Source organism: Pteropus medius, unplaced genomic scaffold (genome assembly GCF_902729225.1).
Source record: "Pteropus medius unplaced genomic scaffold, Ma_sr-lr_union100, whole genome shotgun sequence".
Lineage (NCBI taxonomy): Eukaryota > Metazoa > Chordata > Mammalia > Chiroptera > Pteropodidae > Pteropus > Pteropus medius.
In genome coordinates, this window is record NW_024356333.1 from 140,544 (window position 1) to 162,506 (window position 21,963).

At 46.5% G+C, this 21,963-nt stretch overlaps 1 protein-coding gene and 2 pseudogenes across 1 annotated transcript in view; 1 reads left to right on the top strand and 2 right to left on the bottom strand.

Annotated features, from left to right (window-relative positions):
* Positions 1 to 21,963, bottom strand: part of DPP6 (dipeptidyl peptidase like 6) — a gene marked incomplete at its 3' end in the record, with an annotated part of 132,047 nt that overhangs the window by 99,210 nt on the left and 10,874 nt on the right. The gene's annotated exons all lie outside the window — the stretch shown is intronic.
* On the bottom strand, positions 4,052 to 4,170 carry LOC120601578 (uncharacterized; annotated as a pseudogene).
* On the top strand, positions 8,754 to 8,872 carry LOC120601572 (uncharacterized; annotated as a pseudogene).

Below are 21,963 nucleotides of genomic sequence, written 5' to 3' on the forward strand. Positions count from 1 at the left end.
TTTCTTTAAAAAAAATTTTTGCCTTAATAAGAGTCAAAGTGGGAGAAAATTTCTGGTTTTTTTGGAGCATCAGGGAAAGAGACAAGTCCTGGTCCCAGGCTCTCGGGGACGTGGGACTGAAGGCCAGAGCCTGAGCTGGAACACGGCACGATGGCACCCGCAGGGGACCTGAGGAAGCCGACCTCTGCAGAGGCGCCCCTGGGATCACCGGCTGACTCAGCCTTACTACTCCGCGGAGCACTCAAACAGAAAAAAATACGTCTCCACTAATCATTCCTAACCACTTCAGGGTTTAGAACCTCCATTTCCATCACTTGTGTGGCCCAGAAAACAGCAAGTCAAATGCTACCTTCGGGCCATCCAGTTCTGGATCTGTCCCCCATATTTTGGTTGAAGAAAATACAAATTCTCTGCAGGAAAGCACTTGAAGAACTTTAAGGCACTTTAAGGAGGAAGAACTTACCATGGAAAAAAAAACATACAGCTCAAATAAACATAAAAAAATAAGTCATCATAAATTAAAACATTCAAAGCTTAAGCAACAACCCACCCCCTATACATCAGACCCCAAGACACAGAAGAGAACGGAATCGCCCAATAAAATGACTAATGTGCTTAAAGAAATAATTGACAGCATGACAACAGAACAAGAGACTATGGAAACTCACAAGCCAAATTAGAAGAATATTTAAAGAGAACGTATCAGAATTAAAATATAAAGAGCCGAAAGAGAATCTTGAAGGGTGAGTATAACAACATCAAAACACAGCTCAGGAGAGGGTTCATCAACTACATACAATATTGATTCGGACAGTTCCGATTCTAGTAACGGTAAAGCAGCTTATATCAGGCTACCCTTATAGACTCTGAGGAAAAAACTAATGCAACATAATTTGATGGTTCTAGAGAGTTCCGAAATGTAGCAATAACCTGAACCCTGGCAAGGAGAAAACGTCACTAAGTTACAACCACGTTCATACAACTTTCTCCTAACGGCTCTCTCCGGAAGATGGGAAATCATAAAAAATCACTGGATGTTCTTAACAGCCGTTTAGAGATAGCTGGAGAAACGCTCTACAGATTCGAAGACAGATCAGTAGTATGGTTTGGACCTGAAGAACAGAGAGAGAAAGAGATGGGAGAAAGAGGACGGAGCCGTGTTCTCGGGGAACAGCACGAGGCGCGCTGCCTGTGTCACTGGAATTCCAGAAGCAGAGGGGACAGAGAATAAGAGAAAAAGTGATGTGCGCGAAACTTCACCGGAGAACAAACAGCATATGCCGAACCATAAAACAGATCTAAACACGTTTCTCGGGAAAGTCGCATGAAGATGTAAACACGCACGCGCGCGCGCACAGACACACACACACACACTGATAAATGGGACTTCATCAATGCCGACGACGTTTGCTCATCAAAAGACACCATTCAGAGGACGAAAGGCCCAGTGGGAGAACACATCAGCATGCGTCTGACAAAGGACTTATATCTAGAATATACATAGAATGCCCAAAACTCAACAGCAAAAAGATAAACCACTCAGTAATAAAATGGTAAAAGGATTTCAACCGACATTTTAGAGAAGCATTAATCCGAAAAGCCAAATAAGCACAGGAAAGAAAGAAGCTGCTCAATATTTTGAGTTTTCAGGGAAGAAGATTAAGCTCATTAGAATGAAAGTTAAAGTTAAATTTAGAGGACAGTCGAATATTACAAATTGAATTTTTAGAGGCACGATGACTATTAACACACCTCATGTGTCCTAAAATTTCTTTCAATACTTGTGTCTATTTCTAAACTAAAATTTGTCTCTGAATTATAACCACGAATATAAATAATAATTTATCATATGAGTAAAGTGGGTTTCTAATCAGAGAAGAAAGCATTACTTCGAAAGATGTGACAACCGACTAATCATTTTTGGGAAAAAAAATAATAAGGTAAAATCTCTTCCTCACTCACTATTATGAAGTAAAATCCAATGGTTTGAAGATTCGAATGCAGAAAAATAAAGTCATTAAAAGCTACAAGAAAACAAAGATAAAAATTTATATAATTTTAGAGTAGGAAGGCAGTTCTAAAAATGAAGAAACTGTAAAGGAAAAGATTAAATGCAACATAAAAAAAAACACTTCTGTATCTCAAAAAAAGAGACAAACTATGAAACAAATAATAAAACCATTAACCACAAGAATATTGCATTGTAAGAGCTGAAATATTAATTACTGATAAAATATTAGTCAAGCGATTGGCAAGGAATAAGAACGGTAAATTAGAAAGAAGCAAAACAACTGGACGATATAAACGAAAATAACGCAAATGAAGCCAATAATGAAATATTTCTCAAAGCAACACAAACTCATTTTGGTATGAGTCAGATTTAGTAGCATTTCTGTACACTGCTTCTAGGACCGTAAATTGGTGTCACCACTCCGGAGAGCAAATTTGCAATGCTGAGAAAAAGACTTAAATATGTGTATTTGACATTCACTTATAGGAAAATACATTTAGGCAACAAGCTCTCGTTTTCATCCATTTACGTTTCAAGGTAACCCTCTCCGTCTTAGAATCATCTGGCCTTCACTTCTGTTTGGCCGAGAACACCGATACATATTCAGTTAGCGAATCGTAGACGGTTAAAACACACGGTGACGATCACTTCGTATTTGAGAGTTTCTTTAGCAAGAGAAACATTTTACACAGAAAGAAAAATCGCTACGTCGAGTGATTGCCAGCCTACCCTTTCCTGGAAGTGTGTTAAATCAGCAGAGCTCATCGGTTATCGCTGCTTATTTCAGTCTGTTCCCAATCTTCCCCAGCCTATGTCCCTGAATATCTTTTATTCACGGCGAATGCTTAGAAGAACATTTCTCTTTTCAGCTGACTCTAGTTGCTTTAAGATTTATGCGGTTGTGTAGAATAAATACATAAGCGAAATGCGAAAAAGCTTTAAAATATGGGCAAACCCAATTTGGTTCGAGTAGCTCTTGTGAACTCATTGGACTCCGACCACTGTATTGTTTAACGAGACACAAATCTTCCTGGTAATACAGAGATACCCTTTCATTTGTATTTGGAAAATTTAATTCAATGCCTCATTCGGCCCAAGAAAAATGAGCGTGAGCAGCCTGAACTTAGCATGTGGAATGGGAATGAAAATGCAGAGCGGGCGGTCAAGGAGATGTGACGGTTTGAATCTCGAAGAAGAGGACCTCGATTATTCAGATCATCTGTCACGTGCGGATTGAGACTCTCATCGGGAAACTTCCCGGACGTTACTCATGTAACTCGGTGATAAAATCAGTGATATTCTGACTTGCAAACGAAAAATGCATCTCTGTATATAAGCAGTAAAATAAAAAAGTGCTCGAGACCGGGGATTCGTCCCCCACAAAGCTTTTCGCACTGTGCTCAAGGGATCCCCATCATCGCGTGTTATTTGTTAAGCCGGCGATTCGATGATGAGGGTGGCCGGTGCTTTATTTCATTACTTGGCAGGGCGCTTCTGTCTGCCCTCCAACCGCAGGGCTCTGTGGGGGTGCTGGGTGGGGGGCTCTGCTCTCTTTCTGTGTTTCTTACAGGAGAAGGCGTTTTCATCTCCTATCCCTAATGGAACTGGGCCCCATAAACGGGACTGCTGCTCCGACATGCCTCCTGCCTCGGGATGCACAGGTGGGACTCCGATGAGAAAAGCTCCCCCAAAGTCCATGAAGGACTCAGGGGTGGGGGCTGCTCCTGCTCAAGGCAAATATAGCCCCCCGCCCAATCCCAGGCGCCTGTGATGGACGTTTATGGAATCCTAGGCAGAAATGCATGCTCTTTCCCCGCTGAACTGTGTGGATGTGAAGATTCAACTTCCCTTAGCAACGCCTTGTGTTTGGAACATGGATGGTTTTCCGGCAGACGCTTCTCGATGTCTATTCCTCTCAGCTTTAAGTCACGTCTGTGGTCCGCCTCTCAAGGGCAGTCTTTCATGACCTTTATCTGGACTGTGCTTGCTCTTTGGCTTTGTTTTTTTGTTTTCGTTTTTTTGTTTTGTTTTGTTTTTTTACGTCTACAGCGCCTGGTCTTCCTGGGTGGTCTCCCATCCAAGGACTAACCGGGCCCGACCCTGCTTAGCTTCCGAGATCAGACGGGGTCAGGCATGTTCAGGGTGGCGTGGCCGGAGACTTCCAAGCCAGTCTTTCGTTCGCAGCTCTAACTGTTCGTTTCCAAGTCACTCTCGTACAGTAAAAGATGAAACTCTGATTTAATGTATAAATGTTAACTACGTATTATATAGAATTTTTTTTTAAAATTTATCCCACCCTCAAGAAATTTCCTATTTAATACCAAAATTAATACAAGTACCACAACCAAATTCAAGAGTAAAACACATGAATTACTTTAAGGAAAGCAGAAGGCTTTTTTCCGAAGGGTTCAACAAACTTTAATTCAATTCTCTAATCTATGATTTAACATTACAGCCTCCCCCCAAATTATATGAAGATCTTTTACTCATAGCCACTCTTTCGCGAACTGCGAATTGTGTCTTTTCTCAGGTATTTTAATGAAATTAGTAATTGAGAGCAGTAATTGAAATTACCACAATTTCATCTGTTTGCAGACAGTTGGGATGGGACATTACACTGAATTTTAGAGGCGGTCTTCATTGAAACCAGCGTCTTGTATAAATTCTGCCCCTGTACAAAGTCGAAGCAGCAAATGTATACATTTAGTAAAACCGTTTCTTTTTCATAAAGCCCGCAGGATGTGATGGTTCCCCAGAGCTGTCATCGTTGGACACGAGCAAAGTCACGTGTCTGGGACGTTCTAAGTAATCATCTTCACTTTGTCAATGTAGAATGTTTCTACCTGTTTCTGATATAGACCTGAAATCAGGAATGCAGATTTGGGGGCCGCCGGCATGAGACCCAGATGTCCTGAGCGAGACACTCTGCGTGGGCCCCGCAATCTGTGTACAGTGAGACTCCCCAAGTGATTCCGATGCATGCTGGAGTTCGGGACCACCGCATCCATCCCCCCAAAATTATTTTGGTACCCGGGCACAATCGACTTTAAAGATTCTATTGCTGTCCACTCGATATGCAGCTGTGACTGCAGAAAGGAGAGGAGAGCCTGCCGGAGAGGACAGTGTTGCAGCTGCTGTGACCTTCCTTCTGAGCCTGACGAGGCCGCCGGGTCCACCTGCCACCCTGGTCCTCAGGCTCCGTCAGCTCAACCACGCATCCTGCTTCCTCGTCATCCACCGCAACAAGGAGCGATGGTCTCGAGGCCTCGACCCACAGGCAAGACACACACCTACGAACCCCAGGGGCGACTCATGACATAACGCCTTCGCATGTATGTGTTATTTAATCTTCCGGATTAAAATATGATGATTATCAGAGTAATATTATACAGAAGGGCAATTTTGTCACGGCTGGGAACACATCCGTGTGGACGGATTTTGCCACTGGGGTCCGTGGACCCAGGGCATCGGTTCTGCTAAATTGGAAGTTCTGCGGGAGGGGCCAGCAGCCCGGTTTAACAAGCCCCGCGGGTGATTTTCATGGCAAGTTTGAGAACCACTGGAATTGGGTACTGCACGTTATTCAAAAGCTCCGAAGGTCCCAATTTTAAATGGGGGAGAACGTCATTCATAAGCTCCAACAGCCAGAACAACACTGTCAAATTAATTTAGTTTAAACCGAAGAAAACGCCACCTTCCAGCAAAATCAGCTACGGGTGAAGTGTGGCCTCTGAGGCTTCAACCCAGCCATTGACTGCTTTCTCGTTATGGGTTTTGGAAAAGTTTCCCACCCGTTATTCCAAGAGGTTGTGTTGGCGTAAGGTGACGGACGGTACTTGACGGGGGCTCGTGTGCCCTGATCTGTGAACTGTCATCTCGCTCAGCACGTGTTCTTGGCGACACGCAGACATCCCTTGCTGCACAGTGTCACGTCTCCCTTACCCCGTGTCTCTACCTCATCTCTCTCCTGTTTCAGCAACAGCGATATAATAACGTAACTCTCGCTTCTTCCTCCCTGACTCAGCCACGGGCACAGTTAAGCTCGGGTGTGTAATTACCTGCTAATTTCTATCCCCGACTGCAGGCCAGAGCCATTGAAATGCAGAGGAGAGAAAAACACGGATCAGTTCTGCAGACCGGGCTCCACACCCAGCCTCTGGCTGCTGCGGCTGCACCCTGACCTCCGGGATGTGCCCCTCAGTGGGGCCAGGAAGAGGCCCTGTGCCCGGTGAGATGCCGGGTCCCATCCCCGCCCAGCGCCAGGAGCGGCTTAGCGTGCAGACGCATCATCCCCACCTGTTGGGCAGCTTCGCCCTGGCCCTATTCATTTCACCCCTCCGAGAATACCATGTCTCTCTTCTCCTGGGGAGCCCCCTTCCCAAAGCTAGCCTCCTTAATCCCCACCCGGACGCAGGTGGTGGGCTCCCCTGGGAACCACGGACAGCTATAAAAGGCAAGCTGTCTGGGAGGACCCCCGCTGGCCCTCCAGATCGCCGGCGACAGAGCTGAACTCCATCTACAGGGTGGAAGGGCTTTAGGTTCATACAGACCCTGGAGAGGTGGCAGGGTGCAGACGTGAGCTTGAGCGTCGGACGAACCTGAGTCCAAATCCTGCATACACTCTCTTTGGAGCGCACCGAATTCGGTTAAGCCACTTGTCAACATATTCTTAAAACTAAACCGCGATGTAAGGAGGTCAGTCTCGCAGGTCTGTAGAGATACTAAATTAGTTTAATTTTTGTCACACTCACATCACATGGCTGACAGTCAACAATTGACAGATATTACTGGAAATACCTAGATTAAACACTTTCTGCACTGGCGATGCTCAGAGCCAGTGCCCTGGGAGCGCGGTTTCTCCCACGGCGAGTGACCAGCATCCTGTCCCTTTCACCACCCCTCCCTTCGACTCCCGGATCTGCCATGTGTTCGACGTCTTAGATTCTGGCACGATTTTATTCCTGGGGTCATATTAAGTCCCTAACACAAATCCAAAACTCCAAGAACTCCTGACTGCCCGTGAGTCGATGGCTCCACTTTGAGCAATGCATGAGGCCAGACGTCACCCCCGTGGCCACCCTGCAGACCTGTCACTTGCCACAAAGCCCGTCCCGCACGGGCACTGAAACCCTCCTTTGAAGACACTGGCTTCACATAGTTGGATCCTTGCTTGGAACAGACATGATAGTGGATTAACCAAGCTCACGGAAGGGGGCTTGAATTTCAAACGTGCAAAGCAGAAGCACGGCGGGGGTGGACCTTGCCTTCCCTCCGCTCATCAAGCAGCCGGCGGCGTGATTCTGGGCTCCAGCAGAGGGCAGGCTTAGTCTTTGAGTTCCCGAAGTATTCTAGTCACACCAGGAAGGCACTTTCTGCTGAAAACTGTTCCCTGTCACTCACTGCTCACCTCTCCCCAAAAGCCACGCCAGCGTTAATCGTGCTGGTCACTAAATTACTGGTCAGGCATTTCGTTAAAAATCATAGGAAGGAGACCGACAAGGAACAACACAGAAATAAATTCTGTTTTCTTCCATTAGCTCACCTCTGGACTCACTAACGTTATGCCTATTTACAGCCCGCTGTCTGCCTGCACAGCAAGAATTGGGGGGCCCTTCATGTCACTGTAGCCGACAGAAGGGCGTTCACGTGTACCGATTTTTCCTGCTTCCTCTGGCTCCCAACACAGTCACCCAATGGGGTACCAGGTGCTGGCATCGTTAGCAGAGCACATGCTCACGCTTCCTGAAGGATGAGAATAGAAATGTGCCACCTTCGCTTACCTAAATCACCAAAACAGAAATTCAGCACTAAATGGAGCTACTTAACTCACTGGGTTTAACATCCGTTTGCCACGCCATCCCTCTCGTAGGCAACGATGCGCCCTGTCTCCTCGGCCCGGCTGTTTCTTTATTCAACAGGCAAAAGGACCAAAGTGTGATTAAAATGCCGAAGTTTCAATAAATACCACTTGCTAAACGGTCACTCTAAAAATGGCCATCGATATTGTCGAACCTCAGTTTCCTCGACTGACAAATGGAGGTAAAAATGCCTTTTCCGGCCATTGCATAAAACTGTCTGAAGAATCGGACAAGATAATAATCCTTGTGAAATGCCATGGAGACCAAAGGTGACGTGTTACCCACAGAAACCCCTCACGAGAAACATACTTTGGGGCCTTTATTTCATAACTTAATCGATTATTCTTAAGAATAACCAAGTAAAGGGGATATTCTCGTCCTCCTTTTACACAGGAAGAAACTGTGACTTGGGAAATGTTGGTCCGTAAAACCGATGCCCAGAGAGGTGAGCATCTCGCTCAAGATACGCAGCATCATCGCTGCTCTTGCCATAGAGAGAAATTAATTTGCCACGATTTTCCTCAACGTCCTTTTACTATTTCTGAGGAGATGGGATATATTCACGCTATTAGCCAATAAACTAAGAGCTTAAAATACAAAGCAAAGGTACAATCGAGATCTTGGGACCGCGTGTGCCCAAACTCCCGTCTGTGTGAAACACCTGCCCCGCTTCTCGAGGACTCGATGGTGGATCACACCACGTTCTGAGGAGCACTGGTCACACTGGGTGGGGAGCACTGGTCACACTGGTGGGAGCACCGGTCAGACTGGGCGGGGAGCACTGGTCACACTGGGTGGGGAGCACTGGTCACACTGGGTGGGGAGCACCTGCGCCTGGAAGCTGTCAAAACTGGCTCCATTGTCCAGGTTCAAGGTTGCATATGGCCTATGGCCACGCCACCCTGAACAAGCCCGATCCCATCTGATCCCGGAAGCTAAGCAGGGTCGGGCCTGGTTAGTCCTTGGATGGGAGGCCACCTAGGAAGACCTGATGCTGTAGGCGTAAAAAATAAAAAATAAGGGTTTGTAAGCTGACAAGGTCCTTGCGATCTGTGAGGTCAGCCAAGGGTTGCCTCGCCTAAAAGAAAAAAAAAAAACGTCGCATGCAAAGAATGCTCCGAGCAATTCGTCACTATATTTTGATTTGCCGGGTCCCTGCCCCCTTCTCCACATGGCACTGCAGTCCAGGGGGACGAGGCACGGTGACACGGGAAGAGGGGCCATCGGAGCCCAGTTCAGAGCCTGCCAGGTACGCCTCGTCCCAGCGGTGATGTCCATTTCCCCACTGGTGTGTGCTCAGTGCCTCGACCACTGATGTCACACAGCGCGTGTCCAACGCAGCGTTCTGCGGAATGAATAGGGAGACGTGAATGCGGACAGAACCCCGGAGACAGTCAAACATCTCAGGAGGGAGGAAGTGGGGGAGGGCACTGGCAGGAAGGGAAACGAACAAGTCAGGCGCTGGGCAGGACCCCTGGGGTCCCTGGGGTGGCTTCTCACCTTCGCCGAGAATTCCATGCAGCAAAGCAAACACCACGGCGTTTGCAAGTTAGACCTGTGCACTTAATTTGTCAAGGAAATCTGACTTGTCCCCTTAGTGGAGGGGCTGAGTGGGCTTCGAGGAGGAGGGCCGGTACCGGACCGAAGTGGAAGGAGGCTGACCGCAGAGGCGACGGATTTGGGTGAGAGCACTAAGAATTACGAAATTCAGCAGCAGTACGAGAGGCCCGCTCGGAATATCCTATTTTCAAAAACCTTTGAAAAGGCACTTGAAGGAAGCTTTGCGCACGACCAGAAAAAATCTCGTGTCGAACAGAGGTTTTTAACTCAGGGCCACTAAGATTGTGGTAAGCCGCTCAGAAATCCCGATGTGATTTAAGTTACACATAAAGGAAAATTTTTTTGAACTGGTAAGAGGGAAGAAAACTAGGTAACCCACAAAGGAACACGATAATTTATAGTTTGTTACTAGGAAATATTTCTGGCTGGGATCTCACAAACGCGCTTTTTGTTCAATCGGCTACCTGCAGACAAACGAGTAGAAAACATTATTCTCTGTCCACCGTGGTAGGTAGTTGAATCGTCTCCATCGTACTAGGCGTCTGTACACAGATTTTGTGTCTGGGACGCTTTCTGGCAAACGAGAAAGCGATCTGCATGGCACCCCGCAGTTAGCCTGCAATGCATTTGGGAGGAAGCCCTAGGACTCCTGATTACATTCCAATCATTACTCCATCGTTAGAGGCAGCTATAGGTCCGAGCACCCTCTGTAACTAACGTATAACCATTTTAAGTTCTTGTGCTTTCTTTCATGGCTTATCTATTTCTTGAGAATAAAATAAATATTCAGTTTCCCTCTGGCTTTTATGATCACGTCCTCATATTTTTCTATAATTTCATGTTAAATGTGAATCTTACGGGCGGTTCTTGGTCTTATGGCATCTGTCCCATTGTGTGGGCCAGTGCAGTTGGAAAACAGGTGTCCTCTTAAAATTCTTGGACATACTTTCGTTTCTTTGATTACTTTTCATATTCTGTTTTCCTTGTCCTCTCTCTCTGTGAAGCATGAAATATTTCAGACAAGCACAAAAGCCCTCATGAGCCATCCATCCCCTCCCCCACCCCAGGTAAGGAGCGAAGCGTGGGTCTCCCGCCTCCCTGTCAATAACTGCATTTTTCCTCCCTACCCGACCCCCCGCCAGAGCCCAGGCCCACTCTACACCTGGCGTTCACTACGCCACACGTTTTAGAAATTGCTTAAGCGACCTTAATTCGCGTCTGGCTAGGTAAGAGCGTATCACGCTTTTACACTTTGTAATGACACCACCCAGTGTGGACCTTACAACTCGATTCACAGCCAGCTCAGTATTTGTGAGGTTCATCCACATTGATATATGCGGCTTTCCCTCTGCACCGAAGAGCATCGTACTGCATGATTCTACAATGTATTTATTCCTCTACTAATGTATTTAAAATTTGTTCCCCAATCTCTACTTTTAAGCAATGCCGCAATCAACACTTTTTTTCATAGACCACCGTTTTGGCTCCTGGAATCGGTCTTTCCAGAACCATGCGAGGAATTTGGACGGAAATAATACTAACCAGATCGACGGAAGCCTATCAAAACTTCCTCGGATGGGGACACAGGTAGCGTGTTTCAAGGATCCGCTTTGCTCCCTGGCCCGGTTTTAAAAAGGCGAGCATCACCCCAGGAAGAATTGAAGCAGCCGGAAAAGTCAGATTGAATTAGGGGAGGGGATCGGGGTAAAGCAAACAGTTTCCTTCGGGAAGACAAATAGAACCGATCTAATAGTTGTTCTTTTTATGAGCATTCTGCCGAGTGGAGAAAAGTATGTACACAGAGAAGGAAAAACAGGGTCCTCAGGGAGCCCCACGGACACAAGGAGGGATCGGTGGAGGGGGGGCGTCTGCACAGAGCTGCGCGTTTGGGGCGGGGAAGCCGCCACGCGTGGCTCTGTGTCCGATCGCTCTGTGATCGTGGCTGCCCCGAGGTCACCTACGTCCTGTAGTCGGCACGCTCATGCAAAACACAGCGACGGCCACAGACAGAACAGAACCCAGGCCGGCGATGCCACAAACCATCTCATCCGTGAGAGTCAAGAGTTCGCGTGGAGAGTCTCAGGCTGGGCCTGGGGCTGGGAGGGCGGCCCATCCAAACGCAGGGTTCCGCGGCGTCGAAATGGCATTGCAATTTTCTTTAAAAAATTTAAAAACCCATGAAATTTACATAACAGCTGTGTGCCTTTAAGGGCAGAGCGCCACCATCTACTACACCTGGGAAACCGATTTGGCTCAGAAACCTCAAAGGTTTCTCTGACTTCGAACACGCTCCGCCTCCGTGGCCCCCTTCCCCGCCGTCACTCAGAGGCGGCCTCTGGAAAGGACAAACGTGCCACCTCCTGCTGGCAGAGGGCCCCAAAGAAGAAACACGCAAGCCCACGCATCTCACAAAGGAGATGATGCCGCCCTGGCTGTGTCCCGCCCTCTGCTCCCTGCCCACCCTTCTCTCACACACTTCGCTCAGGCCCCTAACTCTTTTTGGGGTGCCAGGCGGGGAAGCAAGCCTCTGCCCCCAATAATTCACATAAAGCGGCACACCCCAGGTCTATCTGTATTTTAAACAGCGTGTTTGAGGGGGTAAAACTCAATGTAGGGAGATGTTCTTGTTCAGAAAGAAGTATCAGATATTTTGTTGAATATCCCGTAATTCAGGGTGGTCAGATCGGGTGCTGGCGACCTGCTCCCTCTGACAGTCATTCTATATTCCTCCAGACACTTCCCCACCCGGCACCCCGACTCATCGACAGGAGCCATCTGCACTTGGGGACCTTTTTATCCTGGGTTATTGTTAGAAAGACCCTGCAAGAAGACAGTATGTCCTCAGTCACAGTCTAGGCCAAGTTCAGTAAGTTGGCACGGCTCCCCCCGGAGCTGTGCGATGAACCCGGGTCCCCGTTAAGGCACAGGTTTACCGCGTGTTTAAACCGTGTCTGAACAGACCAGCCCCCCGTGAGCAGGGCATCTTAGGCAGCGCACACACCTGTGTGCCGTGTGATTCGCTCTCAGTCTGCCGGGCCAATTTCCCTCCCATCCATCATCATCACTAAGTTGATTTCCAAACTCTCAATGGAATAAAAATGCCAGTTGCTTAGAAATTCGGACTTCAGCATCTCAGTTAGAAGTATCAAGAACATGCCACAGGACAGGTGTCCCAGAGCTTACGAAGAGGGGGAGACAGACGTTGGATTCTTTTGGAGAGAAAAGTAGGTAAGAGAAAAGGGTCAGTGGAAAAAGTTAGATTTTTCCATTTAAATTTCCACCGTTTCTGGGATCTGCACTCATTCGGCAGATGGTTTTTTTCCCTCCTCCCAGATCCCGTTAATTCTGTTATATGTAATATATCACACATATTATGTCGTACACATCACAATATGCTTCCCATATATTTCCCGCACTTTCCTCCCCATCACCTCGATGCCAATGGCGCCTTCTTCCTCTGGGGCGGGACAGTCACGTGTTCCTAGACTGTGTATCCGAATTACTATTAGGGCTGACATAAAAATAAGCGTAGGAAAATGGATTTCTCCCTGTCTAGAATGTTACCCGGTGTATTAAAACTTGCACAGCTCACCGAGAGGTTGGTCGACTGAGTTTTCTTCCAACTCCAAAACCCCGTGCGTCGTCTGTCACCGCCAGAAATCAGCCGCCGTGAAATGGCGACATGTCAGTCGTCCGCCGGCATAGAAGCGGAATGCGGACAGGGCACCGAGGTGACGGCGTGGTGCCGTCTAACCGACGTGGTGCAGCGTGGCGTCTGAGGCACCGAGTCGGTGAACTTCGTCTGAAACCTCAGCATGGGGGGGTCGACGCGGTGACCCAGGGTCCCATCCGGACAGCGGCTAGGAGTCCCTCTGGGTGACTCTCTCAAGGCACCAAGACTCCTGCAAACACGCAGACATGACCCCTGAGAGAGAGGAGCCTGAATAATCGTGTAAAAAATGACAGAAATGGAGCTGCCATCCCAGAGAAACTGCCTTGCACGTCCTATGTCTCAAACCTGTGTAATGCGAAAATGTCCCAGCACCCCTCGGGGACAGGGCCGGGAGCTGTTCGCAAGCATAACAAGAAAGCAGGTATTGGAACTACTGGACTGATGACTACTGGGCCGAACCATTTTAAATTGCTCAGAATTAGCATCACTATGTGATGTTCTCGGCACCGACAGCGACGCCTTCCTTCTACGGATGTCACTGTCCCCTTTCCTCTGGCTCCTAATGGGAATATTATTTGGGCTCCTGTGTGAATCAGTGATTCCCGAATAACTATCCACTTTTATCTCAAAGGAAGTGCGCGCTGCCTCTGACTCGGGCCTTTTGTTTTTCAGTCATTCATTCCCTGATACGGGAATGACGCCTTCACGTCAGACGCTTTACTGCGAGATTCGCCATCGGTTCACTCAGCTGATCCTTGTGCCAACCCTGAGAAGGGAGAGGGGAACATCGTCTGCAGGGATGGGAGGTGGCGGGAAGGGGGGCTGGCGCAGCCGGGCTCCAGTCCTCGGGAGGAAGGAGCCCGGCCCTCGGGGTCTGTCTCACGATTGCGGTCCCCAGCCACCTGCGGTCATCACAGCCCCCTGCGTGAGAGGGCTGGCCGGCACCCCTCCAGGAAGACGGGAGCTGCAGGGTCCTTCCAAGGAGACCGTGCTAGGCAGGCGTCCACAGAAGCCCCGCAGAAAGGGGGTGCGTTGCAGGAGAAGGGGCACCCCTGGAGCTCACGAGGATGACGGGCAGTCCAAGAGCATCGGGCGTTTACAGACGGGCGTTTACAGACCATCCACTCACCGGTCGTGTCTGGACCTCCGCTCCCTGCTGGGCACTCTGCGGGGTATCGGGGTACCCAGACTTGACGGGGCGAGGTGACGGTTAAAACGTGGTGGGTTGGGGAGGCACAGGCTCTGGAGCCCCTGGAAAGCAGAGCCAGCATGGGAGGGGGAGGAGGAGGCAGGTGCATGAGCGGATAACACTGGGCCCTGGTGTGCGCTGCGTTGGGCCCCCCGCTTATGAGGTGGTGGCAGGCGGGTCTCCCCTCTCCGGCCACCTCCCTGCTGTCGGCCTAATAGATTGTCCTCTCCGCTTCGTCCTTCCCTCACGCCTTCCAGGCAGAAGCTCCTCTCAAGCCACAGGATCGATGGGAGTCGCGGAGGAATCAATACGGGCATTTGGAAGTGAAAAGTGGCCGGGAGCGGATTCCCAGCTTCGGCGCACGACAGTGTCCCCTCCCCCCCACCCGCCCCCGAATTTCCCTGTCACCCTGCCACCGAGCTGGAGCCTCCGGAGTGGCACACGTGCTCAGTCTCAGAGCATTCGAGGAATAATTCATCGCGTGCGTCAGCCTCAGATGAGTCACGTCGCCTGTTTTTTAAACGCTCAGGAAAGCGCGGCACATCTTTAGAAAGCTCTGTGATTCGGGGCTCACCTCGAGCGCATCATTCCCCCACGAGGCCCTGCATCGGCGTGTGTCCCATCGAGCCCCCTAAACCTTTCAACTCCTCTCCCGTTGTGTTTTCAGGTAAGGAATCTCGGTACGTTCTCATTTCTAACAGAATTTTCCATTTTCTAATCGCCACGTGTAACTTATTCATTCTTACCGACGCGTGGGAAAGGATGCTGCAATCTGACAAAGATTTCTAGGGGGAAAAAAAGGAAATTAAGAGGCCATGGGGTCCTCAGTCAAATCACATCGAATCATCACGAATCTAATTTCCAGCACATTTTGGTGGCTTGAATCTCACCTGCTCTCCGTTCGTCTGAGCGAGCCTCTCTTTGATCCACGTGCATCTCACCTCCCTGACACTGCAAACCCTGGGGACGGCCCGGGATCACGCCACCGGAATGTCCCGCCACAGAAACGTCAGGCGGGAGGCCCCAACCAGTTACTGACTGAAGGTTTCCCAAGGTCTTCAAGATGCTTATCAAGAGCCACCCACCCAACGTCGTTCACGCCTCCTTTCCTCGGTAACGTGAGAACACGGACTCACGTGACACATTCGGAGGAGCTGGAAGAGGCACCACGCCGGACGGAGCGTGACGAATCCCATGCGATCCGAAACAGGGGCTACCCCCCACCCCGATATGACGGTGACGACGGTCGCCTTCCTGAAGTGCGATCGATAAATGGACTATATCGTGATGGTCATCGTGACTCCAAGGACAGCACAAGGATGAAAAATACGTAACTCCATTCCAAGATGTGAGCTCCCGTGAGGTCGCAAGTAAAATTAGGCTTAAGCACGAATATGGTAAAGAAAATCAAAAGAAGTTTAGAAATAACGCAGATAACAGCAACTATTTCCAAGCTCGTACTGTGTCCTAATCACCACGAACATATGTGTACGGAGGAGCAGTCTTTACGAGTGCCCTCGAGAATGCAGTGACTCCAAGGTTGCTGTAGGTTTTGCATTTATTTTGCGATCTTGCTCTAGCACTGTCTGAGGAATCCTGTCGCCCATGGACTGAAGTGCTGACGTCACCATGGGTGACGCCCCGAGAATGAAATCGGACCTGGAGAGTATTATTTACAAGTTTCGCCTCATATTTGTCTCACATACCATACATATATCACGATACTTATTTCGATCTTTTGCTCACTTAATATACATTCGCTTGTAATTTTGTCATAAATAACGCTGTACTACATATTACATATATAATACACACACTCAGTTCTGTCAGCATTGATGGCTATCGTTTCGATATTTTTTGATAAACCGTCATCAATTAAAATGCCATTTCTTTAGTTACCAGTCTGATGAAGTTTTTGCTATGCTTGCTCTGAATGCGTTTCACATCTTGTTTCCTGTTCTGTTCGCATAGATGGATTTTTTTCTAAAAATTAGGAATTCAAAGCTCGATGTTCTTTGAGCCATTTTTCTTTACTCTCAAGCCTAGGATATATTTCCCATTCACTCTTCTTATTATAATTTTATATAACTTTTTTCCTTATATATCTGGAATTTAATACTATGCGTACATCTTATATGGCTTGTGAGTTGATCTTCTTCCAGAAAGCTAATTGTTCCAGCATTGCTTGTTCAGAAATGTTTGCCTTCTCTGCTTAAAACAAATTTAGCATTACTAAATATAACGATGGCTAAATTAGATCAACTTAAACATGTATATTGTTTTATAATTTTTATTCTAATAATTAGTTTTTCAAATTGGTTTTCATTTGTAAAAAGAGAGCTGTAATTTGTAAAGAGAGTGCTCATGTTTTGACCTCAGGAATGAATCATTTTTGTGTTAAACCCAATAGACTAAGAAAAAGTGACCTTCTAGAGACTTTCTGCATGTCTGTTCTCCAGCATTTCTCTAAGTTGACTTATTTTCTTTCTGGGAAGATCAAAGTCGATCCGTTTGGCTGTGTGTGTGTGTGTGTGTGTGTGTGTGTGTGTGTGTGTGTGTGTGTGTTTCTATGATTTTTTTTTTAATTATAACATCTAAAGAGACACCAACTACACCTAGGATCATCCCCCTAAAATTTTCTACTGGAATTAGCAGACACTTGGCTACATTGCCATCCAAAAAAACAAAACAAAACAAAACAAAAAAACAACAGAAACACTCCTGCACAGTCCAGGTCAGATTGAAATGCTGAAGTTCCAAAATAATGAGATGTCACCTTCACCTGCTGCTCCCAGGGACATTCTTCAGAGTATAGGGGGAAGGCCGGGGGTGATCTAGATTTCTTGGGAAGAGCAGCAAGCCATGGACTGACCTGGGCCTCGGAGTCAACCGCAGAGCCTACGGTCCAGTGAGGGGTGTCCTAGGTTAAACTTTTGTTATCTTTTCCAAGCTACGAAGCTTCATTACTTATTTAATTGACGGGTCCAACCCAGGTCACGGTCCCCAGCCCCACTGAAATATGCTCAAGTGATACCCATTAAAACAACAGGACTCTAGCCAGTACCAGGTGTGGATGGGGCGTGGAGTCCCAGGTCACCTACCTGGTACCCCTTTTCTCCTCCGTGCTCCCCAGGGCTGTTGAGTGCGGTGGCTGACAACAGGGTCAGCGCCAATGCTGACCAGAGTGTTTTGAATTCTGCGAGGGCATTTCTGATCAGGGAAGCTCCTGGCATTTATTACAGGAGCTCTAATTATTTATTAGATTGATGGGAATTATGCTAACTTTTCTGCAAAACTCGGGCCAATCCTACAAAACAAAATGGCCCCCAATCCCTCATGAATCTCAAAGGTGCCAGTCATCAAAAGCTACTGTAGATAATATATTGCTGACACTTCAGTATTGCTGGGGACTGGATGTCCACGGACTTCAGACAGTGACACCCAGTCCCCGGTGTGACGATGCTTGGAGCTGGGGCCTCTGGTGCAGCCCTGAGGAACAGGATTGGTGGCCTTATAAGAGAAACTCTTGGGGGAGGGGGCTCCGTTATCCGTTTTGTCTCGTGAGGACGCAGCGAGAAGGTAACTGTCTGTGAACCAGGAAGCGGGCCCGCGGCAGACACCGGGTCGGCCGGCACCTTGATCTTGGACTTGTGGCCCCCAGAACGGTGAGAAATGAGCGTCTGTTGTTCATACGCCACCCCAGTTTGAGGAATTTTTGTTACAGCTGCCTGGATAGACTCCGGCAAGTACCTAATCATCTTGGAAATGTTTGACATAAAAGTACAGATATTTAAGAGAATATGATTGTGGAAAGCGATGCTGAAAGGGAGTTCAGGGTATTCTTTCCAGTAACAGAATAATTTATTCGCTCTGTACCTCTGCTCGATGTAAAATAAAATTTCCAATTTCGTATTTAGTGGGAAAATACTATAGCAAAGAGCTATGCCAAAGCATACAGACTCGTCGCACTGATGTAGTAGAGGAGATTTGAGAGTCTTTCCAGGAGATCGAAAATTAAATATAATTATATTTATGAAGTCACAAGAAAGACGAAGCTCACTGAATTTCATTAACAAAGGTACTTTTAAAGTATTTCGTATTATTGCCAGATGGCACATTAAAATCATACCGCACAGTGATAAAAATTTATTTATGAAAATTAGCTACTGAAATGACTTACTCATTTCGTGGTTAGTGTTATTCTTCTCATCCTATTTTGATAATACCCCCCGAGGTCCACGCGCACCTTCTCTATAGATTCCTGTCTAATCATTTTTTTTTTCCAGCTGACCTCTGAAGAACACTGCATACTGTCTCCAAGATCTTGCTGGGTTCTTGACAACTGAATGCGCACCCGGACTTTCAGTAGAATTTCCGAAGAGTAAATATATTTTCAGCGATAGCTGTCACTGGCTCATCCCACGTCTTAACAAAGACAATGACGCCGACGTTACACTTGTAAATGAGCCCCAGGTCCTCGATGAGAACACATCCTCATTATTCCCACGTCAAGAGTTTAGAGTTTCCCAAGGTGTGTTATCGCCACTTCAATTAACTTTTTTCTTTTTATCAATACAAATAATTTTCACTTATTATTTACCATAGCATTACTTTTTACTCCAGCATCCACCTGTACCTGCGCATTTATTCTCACGTCTTTCTTATAAAGAATAGCTTCTGATGGTCTCGTTTCTCTTCAATCCAATGCTATTCATCACAGGTAGGAATAAATTCCTGCCTACCTCATTATGCATTAAGGTATGGCTGCGCCAAATCATTTTCATGGAGGATACATATTACTATCCTTTTATCTGCCTATCGTATTAGAGATAGATAATTATATTGGTCTTGAAAATTACGTATGTAGGTAGCGTTATTATCTGGGGATTTTATCTCAGGATAGCAAGGGGCACCTTACAGAGTATGGTCTCTATGAGACAGAATGCAAGACACCACTGATTGTAAGACACGGCGTTATTTTGTGTGAGGACATTTGCACAAACACTGCAACTAAGCCAGGACACAATGCCTGTGTCGCTGCTTGTGGTTTGTGACGGAGCGTGATCTGGTGTGCCATCAGAGTAGCAGCGATGTAGTGTTTCTTTGAACGGTGCTCTGCTGGCAACGCCTACATTTTCTTCCAGACGCCAAAATCAACACTGGCTCTTTCTCGGTCTTGCTCGACAGGTCAGTTGAAGATTTCCGGATGAGAAACAGGAAGGTACCTCCTGTGTGAACTGAACCTGGCCCAGGGAGCTACGATCATCCACAGCCCTCGAAGTCACGGCAGCATGAAGCCCCTGCCCCAGCACGCCCATGGACAGGCTGTGGAGACACCAGAGCTGGAAAGTTCCAGATCCGCTCATGAAATCCTTCCTACCGGGCTCCTTTTCCAGTGACACTTTTGCCCTTATAAATAATTTGGTCCAGGAAGTCTACGTCAAGAGCGTCATGTACATTCCTAATTTTGAGCAGGTCATTCGATTGGCAGATACGGATTCTCGTTCGCTAAATGCTATAAAAAGGCCAGTGGGCCCATGCTTCAAAAAAATGGAAAGAATTCCAAAGACGATTCAAATCAATTCTTCTAGAGGGCCTTTCTGAAAAGCAGCTGGGCGTGTTCCAAAATATAAGAGAGAAAAAAATCCCCTAGGCCACACCTACAAGTTGCAATGCAGTGATATAGCTTTGGGGTTTTTGAATTTAATCTCTATGAAGCAGGTATTATGAAATTATTCTCCAAGTCTTAAAGAATTTAGATTTTGTTTTTCTTGCCATAAAGGTGCATCTGATGACGGTAGACGTGTGTTGGCCACTTGAATCCAGCCAGCCTGAACAGGACAGGGACTGAGTCACTAATGAGTCAATAATATTTTTGCTGCTTCTCCTGCTCTGGCTCCGGGGGTGTCAACTAGAGGTTCCCACAATGAACGCCTTTTAATTCAGGTCATCATTACAGAAAATTAGACAAAACAGCTAAGCACCCAGGAAAACAAAAAGTGGAAATCGTCCCTTAACTCGATACCTAAATACAACCACAATAAATGAGCATTTTTCTGATAAAATTTTGACATATTAACGTATTATTTTAAAATAAAAATGGGATGTTTTTGTCAACTATGTCGCGTGTATGAGAACACTGACTCCCAAAAGCAGCTGTTGAGATCTGGATATTATTATCGCTTGCTTTTTTTCTATTATAATGACCATTTTCTTACAAACAGTTTTGTATCTTTATCCAAACATATCCAAGACACATTTTTAAAAGGAGAACTCTTTGTCCCCTCCCAGAGGGGACATATAGTGCCAAGTTCATTTCTATAGCATTTGCATACATTTTTACTTCCGTAAGCAGGCGTGAGACTCTGTTAAAAAAGAATGATCTTTCCAAGCCGATGGACCAAAATGATAGTCTCGCTTTAATTTCCATGTATTTTAATTACTAGGGATGTGGACATTTCTGCAGTGTTTCTTTATCTGAAATGTGAGGCTGTGAATTAGTTAACATTATTTACACATTTTCACTGTGTTCATATTTGTATAGAGTGTAATTGCTCGTTTACTTAGATGAATACTTTTAACTAGAATTGCTAGTCTAATACCATTAGTGAGACTAAAGGAAGCATTACTATAAAAAGACTGAAGTATAAATTTGGTGAGAGAGAAGTAAAAATGATAAACGTCTAACAAGAACACTTAAGCGAAGCAGCTGAAAACCTATCAGCCGCGATCTGTGTCATTTCGGTACACGGCCAATTACAAAATAAACGCGCAAACGTCAATGTTGCCTCGGCCAATAGATAAAGTAAGACTGTGACGTGGGGACAAGTTTATATGAGCAATAATAACAAATGTGTAAACACTTCATCCTACATGTCTGTGGTTTAGTCCCATATGAAGAAAATGAATCGAGTTCTACCGAAGGCAGAAAAAAGTCTTAAAAATGAAGATATCGCCCCTTCCTTAACGGGAGAACCCCAAAACTAGAAATGTGTTAGAATTATAGAATGATTCTCAAGGTGCTACCACCATAATATTAAAAACGAAACTTTTTCATATCTATGTATCTATATCTATATGTGTATATAGATACATATATAGATATATATGTATCTATGTATATAGATACATATATACGTATATATCTATATACGTATCTATGTATATAGATACATATATTCAGCGTATTTGGAAAAATATTTTAAAACGGGAACAAACCTAGTAAATGATTGAAAAAGATTAAGAAATGAAAAAGATGGAAAATAAGAGATGAAACTGTCTATACAAAAGACTAAAGTCGTGTATAATTCATTCAATCGACAAATGGATAACTGCATTCCCGTGTGCCAGACCCTGTTCTAGGCAACTGGGATGGAGCGGCGATCGAATATCCCCAAGGGGCTTACAGTCCAGCAACTGACCAAACACATGCTAGTGACGTGAGGATGGAGGGAGCTGAGCGGAAGGTACAGAAACAGATCCAAATACAGAGAGATTCGGGTTTGCGATGAGCCAGGCGAACCTCTTTCCGAAGCTTCCCTCCTGCCTTCCTGAGACTCTCGGCTCATTTCGATTCCCAGCTGTGCGTTTTCCACTGATTAAAAAACACAAAACAAGAGCAACTATGACGCCAAGAAAACCTCTAAAGCCTCCTTGTGATTGCTGTGGATTT